General features: G+C 38.3%; 1 long non-coding RNA gene across 2 annotated transcripts in view; it reads right to left on the bottom strand.

The window, feature by feature from the left end:
- LOC115067969 overlaps window positions 1-8,520 on the bottom strand; it is a 107,460-nt gene that overhangs the window by 31,425 nt on the left and 67,515 nt on the right. Inside the window, exon 3 of one of the 2 annotated variants that reach the window (XR_003847328.1) lies at window positions 8,126-8,148. The exons of the other annotated variant lie outside the window; for it this stretch is intronic. This is a non-coding gene — a long non-coding RNA (uncharacterized LOC115067969). Of the gene's footprint in view, window positions 1-8,125; window positions 8,149-8,520 lie in introns of those variants that run through there. 2 annotated transcript variants of the gene reach the window in all.

The following is an 8,520-nucleotide window of genomic DNA, read 5'->3' on the forward strand; positions in this document are numbered from 1 at the left end:
AATTTGTTAGGTTTGGTAAACTCACAGAAATTTGTTGGATCTTCATTTTTAAAATCAAGCATATAAAAATTTATAATAATTAAATAAGAAATAGAAGCATCTGCCAGGCTTGGTGGCACATGCATTTAATCCCAGTGCTCCAGTGGCGAGGCAGGTGTGGATCCCTGTGAGATCAAGGCAAGCCTGGTCTACAAAGTGAGTTCCAGGCCAACTGGGATTATAGGGAGACCCTGTCTCAAAAAGACCAAAAAGAAAGAAAGAAAAGAAAAGAAACAGAAGTATTTGTTTACTCTTGGGCCTGTCAGCACTGTATGCAGCTCAAGGACATTTAAGAAGTATTTGGGGAAGCTGCCAATACAGATTTACTCAATGAATGATTAACTTACTGGAAATTCATGATCAGTTTATAAAGATTATGAGACTTTCCTGAAGCTTTAAGCAAAATACAGAAACCAGGCATTTTCATAAGATTACTACCCAACCAATATCGTCAAAATGGTAAGATTTATTTGAGTAGTGGAGGAATAATTTATTTTTCAGGCACTCCCCAAATATTGCTTGTTAGTGAGATTTTGATTTGGAATCCACAACAAAAACCCCACATATTATACCATTTAGCTAAAATTCCAAGTAGAGAAATTCTACTTCTAATACAAAGCCAAATTGTATAATTTAACAATCAAATAAGCAGAGAAAGGCAGAAAAGGAATCTAATCCAAGAAACTCCCCCAAAGGCAAGGCCTTTTAACAGTCCTTGTGAAGGTAATCTGAAAAAATAGCAAAATTTTCCTTTAAACACACTTTTGGTCCTATTAAACAAGTCATTTAAGCAACCGAAGGACTTGGATTTACACTTAAACAGGAAGTGGTTGCTCTGAGGAGTACAGGTGCCATGGGGGAAGGCACATGAAGAAAAAGAGAAAACACAGCATATCTCCTACCATCAAATGTATTGTTTGCACCTCACAATTTAAAATCCCATGCTAACCAACCATAACTATAATATACACAAAGCAAAAAAAAATCGCATAAATATAAGGTAACACTAGGTAAAAAAGAGTTCCTTAAAGCTAGGTGCTTTCCTTAGTGGCCACAGCAGATACATAGTCCTGCTCCTTCCCCCAATGACTTAGTATGGAAGATAATTTTGAAAGCTGCTGTAGAGAGAAGCCATAGTAAGTTTTCAAATCAGATTTTACATTAGTCTTTGAAAAACTCTCTAATAGGAAGCCATCAGATATGTTTTAAGTAAGTAACTTTAAGGAAATCCTTCAAGATGAGACAAATAAGTTATATGTTTCATAGGTCTTTCAGAAATAATTAAATGTTGCAACTTGTCTGGCAAAATTGGAGTCTAACATTACAGCAATAAGTATTTCGTGTGTGTGTGTGTGTGTGTGTGTGTGTTATATGTGTTATTTGTGTGGAAGTGTTCATGCATGGGTTCACATGTATTGATATGGTTAAATAATCTTTTAGGCAATAAATAGCAGAAGTACTGGACAATAAGAAATCTGTCAAAAAAAAAAACCCCACAATTTACATTGTTGTAGATGTTAATCTCTCCTTCTGGTATATCAAAGGATCAGGAACACAGCTCACTGAAAGAAGACATTTCCCAAGATTTTAAAAGATTAAAAAAAAAAAAGAATCTAGGGCTAGAGAGATGGTTTGGTGGTTAAGAGCACTGGCTGCTCTTGCAGCTGATCCAGGTTCAGTTCCCAGCACCCATATAGCAGCTAACAACTGTCAGTAACTCCTGTTCCAGGGGATCTGACACCCTCTTCTGACCTATGCAGGCAATGCATGATACGGGTGTACTTATATACATGCAGGCAAAATACTGATACATGTAAAAAATATTAATAATAAAAGTATTTTTAAAAATAGAATCTATAAAAATAAAAACAGCAAAATACTCTGACTTAATCATGCTGCAAATAATGTGACAAGACCACTACTAACAACCCTGCTTTAAAAATATTAAGATAGGAGTTATATTGACCTTGAAGCAGAGTGTCCACTGAGCTTATTCAGTGTGTTATAGCTGATTCCATTTCACATAGTCAAAGGCACAGGAAAAAACAATAAATCTGTGACCAGTTCTATGTCAGTCTTAATAGATTTCAAATGGAATGTCCTTAAAAGGGGGGGGGGGTCCTTCCATCTGTGTGTGGGGCTGACACGGAGCTAATAAAGGTAAACCTGTTGGCCAGGATCAGTGATCACTATTCTGAGCTGACTCTAAGCAGCTTGAAAATCAAAAAATCTTTTCAGAGTGCTTTATTTAGCTTCAGTTTGTAAGTCATTTGTTCTATATGAAGGAGAGCTCCTGGAAGCAAATGAAGAAGAGCCTTGAGAATGATAAATTTTAGTTAGTCAACACTGGGTAACCACTAGGGAGAAATACACTTCCCCATGACTACATAAAATCTAAGTTTCTACAACTTTCCCTACTAAATTCATATAAAAGGTTATTCACTTCCAAACCAGGCACCACAGCAAGTCACAGTAGCTTAGTTCAAGTCTTATAAAAAAAAGTATTTTTCCTAGAAGAAATTTAATTTTATACTATATTCCATGTAGTTTTATAAATTGCCTTTACTATACTTCACAAACTGCATCACAATTTTATTGACTGATTTTTTTTAATATACTTAAAGTCAAGTAAGGTGGCACACTGTCTATAATTCCAGCACTTAGAAGGTCAAGGCAGGAAGGAATACTGTCAATTTGAGGCTAGTCTGGGCAGCTCAGCGAGTTGTAGGCTAGCAAGGCTTTGTCTCACGCAAAAACAAACAAAAAACTTGTTTCAAAAAAACTATTCAATAATTTTGGCTATAAAACAGTAAATCTCAGGTCAGTGAAATGGCTCAGTAGGTGAAGGCATTTGCTGCCAAACCTGAGAACCTGAGTTTAATCCTTGGGACTCACAAGTTGGAAGTAGAGAACTGACTCCTGAAAATTGTCCTCTGACCTCCCCATGTGAACTACGGCATGGGCATACCCACATACATACACATACTAAATGAATGAATGAATAAATAAATAATAAAAATTCTTTTAAAAAACTTAATTTCAGGGGCTGGAGAGATGGCTCAGAGGTTAAGAGCACTGGCTGTTCTCTCAGGGGACTCAGGTTCAGCACCCACATGGCAGCTAACGATCATCCTTAACTCCAGTTCCAACGGATCCAACTCCTTCTTATAGCCTCTGTGGGCATTGCATGACATGGGTGTACTTACATACATGCAGGCATACACATAAATAAATAAATAAATAAATAAATAAATAAATAAATAAATAAATAATTAAATAATTAAAAATTGAATTTCACAGACCAGGCAAAATCAATTAGTATTACTTTATCATATGATTTTTAAGATAGGTCATATAAAATTCAATGGTTCTCATCAATCCTTCACATATTGGCCCTATTAAATCTGAGTACAGAAATCACAATGTGCAAATGCTGTCTAAATTATCAACATTAAACTACAGAAGGCATATGTAGAAAAATAAAAAAACCTAAAGATTACTCCCCAAATAAGACTTTAAAAAAAAAAAATTCCATGTATATTCAGAACAAGAATTACTGATGGTCCCTGCAGAGGTGTGCATGCTCAGAGCAGTGTGTCTTTACTGAGGACTATGGTACCAGAGGGTCAGATTCTGGCCTCAGAAAGTCTGCCGCCAGAAACTGAATGTGTAAGTAGTGAATGCCAAGGAACATGAAAAGCCTGCATGTTCCTGCTCCCAGACTAAACACTCAGGAAGTTTTATGCTGGAAAGTAACAAGGAAGGGGCATGGCTGAAAAACATGCAACAAAACTTAGGTGGACAGTATCAGAGTAGCAATCATCTCAGTCTAGAAATAGACAAGAGGGACCTAGGTTAGCAGATGTTTATTCCTCCACACTCTTTCTTATCTGATGGAACATGATTATTCCAGTATAAATCAAATCCTAAAGTTGGCTAGGCCTAAGAACTCTGCATGAGTTAAATTGTGGTGGAGAAATGTTGAGGGCAAATAAAGTATTGTATGCTTACCTGGCAGGGAGCACCGGTGCTTCTCTCCACTGGGAAAACAAGCCCAAATTCTTCTTTGGAATGTTCCAATGTGACTCAGACAAATAAACTTCCAATTACTTAATAGCGCCATTCTACAGCCATGGAAGGACACCAAAAGTATTGTTTGTTTTTTTAATTAAAATTTCTGGTGTACAGAGCTGGAGAGATGGCTCAGTGATTAGGAGCACTAGCTACTCTTACAGAGGACCTGGGTTCAGTTTGCAGCACCCACATGGTGGCTAACAGCTGTCTGTAACTACAGTTCCAAGAGATCTGAAGCCTTTGACTGGCCTTTGCAGACACTGCATGACACTGGTGCACTTACATACATGCAGGCAAACATTCATACACATAAAATAAAAATAAATCAAAAATTTTTTTCTTTCTGGTGTCCAATAAGTAAGATGGAAAAAAAAGTATTAACAGACACTATTAATTGACAAAATGAACAATGAAAAGACATCTCACAGGTTGAGAAGATGACTCAGCTGATGAAGTGCTTGCTAAACAAGTATTAGGACCTGAGTTACCCCCACGTAACAAAGCCTAGCATCAGCTCAGAGCAGGCAGAGAGAAGTGGATCCCTGGGGCTTCCTGCCAGCTAGCTAACCCAGTCTACTTGTTGAGCCCCAGGTCCCAGTGAGAGATTGCCTCAAACAAAGTGAATAGCTCCTGACAAATGACAGCTGAGTTTAGCCTCTGGCTTCTACATGCACATGCACCCACATACATATGTACACCTGCATACACACCCCACCCCTGTGCACATACCCACACATACATACACATATTCAAACACAAGTGTTTAAATTAATAATAAAATTTAAAAATAATTAAGAAAGAGAAAGCACTCCAGAAAAGTAAGATCTTTCTAATACTTGGAATGTGGCAGACTGCCTGAGAGCACCTGAATCCAGCCTCTGCATGGTGCTAAAAAGTGGAAGCAACCCGTTTCCCTCAACTGATGAGTAGATAATGAAAATGAGGTACACTTACACAATGGAGTTCTATTCAGCAGTAAAGAAAGATGAAATCATGAAATCTGCAGGTAAATGGATGGAACTACAAACTGTTATACTAAATGAAGTAACACAGACTCAGAAAAACAGATGACATATGTTCTCCCTCATTTGTGGATCCTAGCCCCAAATCCTTATATGTGAGTATATATCCTGATGTAACCACAGGAACTAGGAAAATGGAAAGGAACTGTATTAGTTACTTTTCTGTTGCAGTGATAGAAATACTGATCAAAACAACTTATAAAAGGAAGAGTTTACTTGCACTTATGATTCCAGGGGACTTACAGTCCATCATGGTGGGGAGGCATGGTGGCCAGAGGTGGCTGGAGCAGGATGGAAGCTAAGCTCTCACATCTTCTAAGCAGGCACAAGAAACAAGAGAACAACTCCAGATCTGGCAAAAAGTAAGAACTCTCTAAGTCCGCCCCCAGTGACATGTTTCCTCCAGATTAGCCACACTTTCTAAGACCTCCGAAAACAGCTCCACCAATTGGGGACAAAATGTCCAAATACCTAGAGCCTATGGAGACCATTCTTATTCAAACCACCACTGGAACCAAGGCAGTAAAGAAAAAGAAGGAACCTGAGAGAGAAGAACAGTAGGAGACAGGTGTTAGTAAGGGGGAAATGAGTAAAATGGCAGTATTTAAATGAGAGGGGAAGAGGGTCATACAAAGAACTATGGGGATACAGAAAAAGAAGAAGCTCAAGAGATAGGTGCCCATAGCAGACAGAAATTATCAAGGGAGAAATGGGGGAAATGGGAATACTTTAAATGGGGAGGGTATAGAGGGAGGATTAGACAGGAAGAGAGAGGATAGCTAAATAATGCCTAACTAGTGCAAAAACCAGAGGGAATCATATTAGTCCAAAAACCTACTGAAAAAGTATACATACAATATCTCTACATGTGTCTAGGTATATAGCTGAAGGCTACATAACAAGAAACAGTGCCAGACAGGAGAAACCTCCCTTTTAGTTGCTGGCCAGGGTAGTCCAAGAGACTTCTAAAATTACACAAGCTATTGCCACGGCCCTTGATTGCCTCCCAAAACATGAAGGTAAGACCCTATGGCTGAAGGCAGAGTATATTTTGGACACAGAATTTGGAGCAACAGAACTGGAACTGACCTGGAAGCCACCTCCCCTGAAGGCTAGCTGAAGAGCCCTATGCAAGCTACTAAAAGAGAACATCAATTGATGGTCCAACCCCAGCTTTAAGGCCTAATAACCACATCAATGACCAGCACAGAAAATGACATTGGGGTAGTAGTAGCACTTTTATCTTGGTGATAATCTACAGCTACCTAATTGGACTTAAAGCCCATTTAATGGGAAAAAACTCATGTGTGGCACTGTAAGCATAGCCAAATACACATGGCTGGAGAGGTCATAGATCTTAGGGAAAACTCCAAGGCTGTCACATTCCTAGACAAATGTAATTTCTTACCCTGTGCAAAATATGTATCCTTATATTTATAGACTATCCCAGTCACCACTCATCAAAGAAGCTTCTTTTGCAACAGATGGAGATTATTACAGAGTTCCACAACTGGTCATACACAGAGATTGTCTGTGAATTTTCCAAGCCTAAGTGGCATATCTTCAATGCAGCCTCTACACCTAAGGCTCATGGAACATAGAACAAGGGATGAAGAGAACACTAATGCAACTCTCATCAATGAAGCTCTCTCATGCAACAGAGGGCCATGAACACAAAAGGACACAAATGGCCAAAGCACAGAGAATAAGAGTCTGCAGAATGTGGGTCCTTGGACAGGACTCCTATATTAAACTCTACCCACCCAGGGTTCCAGGAGCACTGAGGAAAAGGACGTGGAAAGACTGTAAAAGCCAGGGAGGAGATGCATACCTTATAGAAATGAGTCCTACGGGCTCCTGAGACCTACTGCCATGGTGTTAGCATGCACAAGACCCATGAAAACTCAAGCAGACAAAAACCTAAGACAGAACTGTGGAAATGGGCAGTAGGCTCCAATCTTCGTCGAAGAATTATTGGCAGCTGATTACTGCTGGGTGAAGAAGAGCTGATCTTCTTAAAGGGAGGGACTCTAGATAGGCTGATTAGACCTCAATGGATGAACCTGCACTGAGGGACATATGGGGACATTAATTTGACTTGATAGGTCTTAACACAAATGATAGAATGCATGAATTCCAGTGGGGGACTATGGGGAAGGGGGTATAAAGATAATTAAGATGCTCTGTATGAAATTCAATAAAATAAAAAAATTTACAAAAACCAATAATTGGAATATAAAAAGATTTCAACTTAATCAAATAGCCAACATAAACTCCACTGTAGAGGAAAATTATTTTAATGTACTTAACTTGTGGGGAAAATGATGAAAGATCGAAGCTTAAAATTTCAGGGCAGGTGAGGTGGCTCAGCAGGTAAAAGTGGTAACCACACAAGCCTAATGACCTGTGAACCTCAGAACCCATGTAAAAAAAAAAAAAAAAAAAAAGACAAATGCAGTAGCGCACATCTGTGATCCCAATACTCTTACTCTGAGGTAGGAGGCACAGAGAAGAGAATTTCCAGGAAGCTTGAGAGTCAGAAAGACTGGAGTATACAGTGGGCAGAAATGAGAACCTGGAGGGAGACAAAATTCTCAAAAGCTGTGTATCAACACACAGCACTGTGGTGCACACACACATACACACCTGCATGAGCCTGTGCACACATATACACACAATAATAATAATAATAAATAAAATAAATGACTTGCAAAAAATTTAAAACTTAAAATTTCAGAGAAATAATTTGCAAAATAATTTAGAGAAATATAAAACTGAACTGTCATATTACTAAAATTGCCAAATTATTAAAAATATGATAAAATATCACTAAACAAATGGTATAAATTTGTATAATACACTAAAAATAATACACATTAAATAAGCACTTCAGAATATACTGAAATTTTACCCCCAAAACTGACCTTAATGTTTAAAGGATGCCTCTTCATAGATGGAAACTTCAGGCTTCATGAAGAAATTTTGGGGATAAAAGCACTCTCAACATCTGGGGCTGGAGAGATGGTTCAGTGGTTAAGAGCACTCGCTGCTCCTGCAGAGGACCCAGGTTTGGTTCCTAGCACCCACATGGTGGCTAACAACTATCCATAACTCCAGTTCTAGGGGAGCCAACACCCTCTTCTGACACCTGTAGGCACTTCACAATACAAGTGTGCTTACAGACATGCAGGCAATACACTCATACATATAAAAAAAAAGAAAATATTTTTAAGAAAGTATTGTCAACATCCATGACAACATTAGTAAGAAGCCAATGAAAAACTGGCTAACTTCTTTCCCCAAGGTATTTCCCACAATTAGAACTACTTTAAATTATTAAATTAAATTATTATATAATGAAGGAAAAGTTTGAGATTTTCCTGTG

This window comes from Nannospalax galili, unplaced genomic scaffold (genome assembly GCF_000622305.1).
Source record: "Nannospalax galili isolate Female #2095 unplaced genomic scaffold, S.galili_v1.0 scaffold187, whole genome shotgun sequence".
Taxonomy (NCBI): Eukaryota; Metazoa; Chordata; class Mammalia; order Rodentia; family Spalacidae; genus Nannospalax; species Nannospalax galili.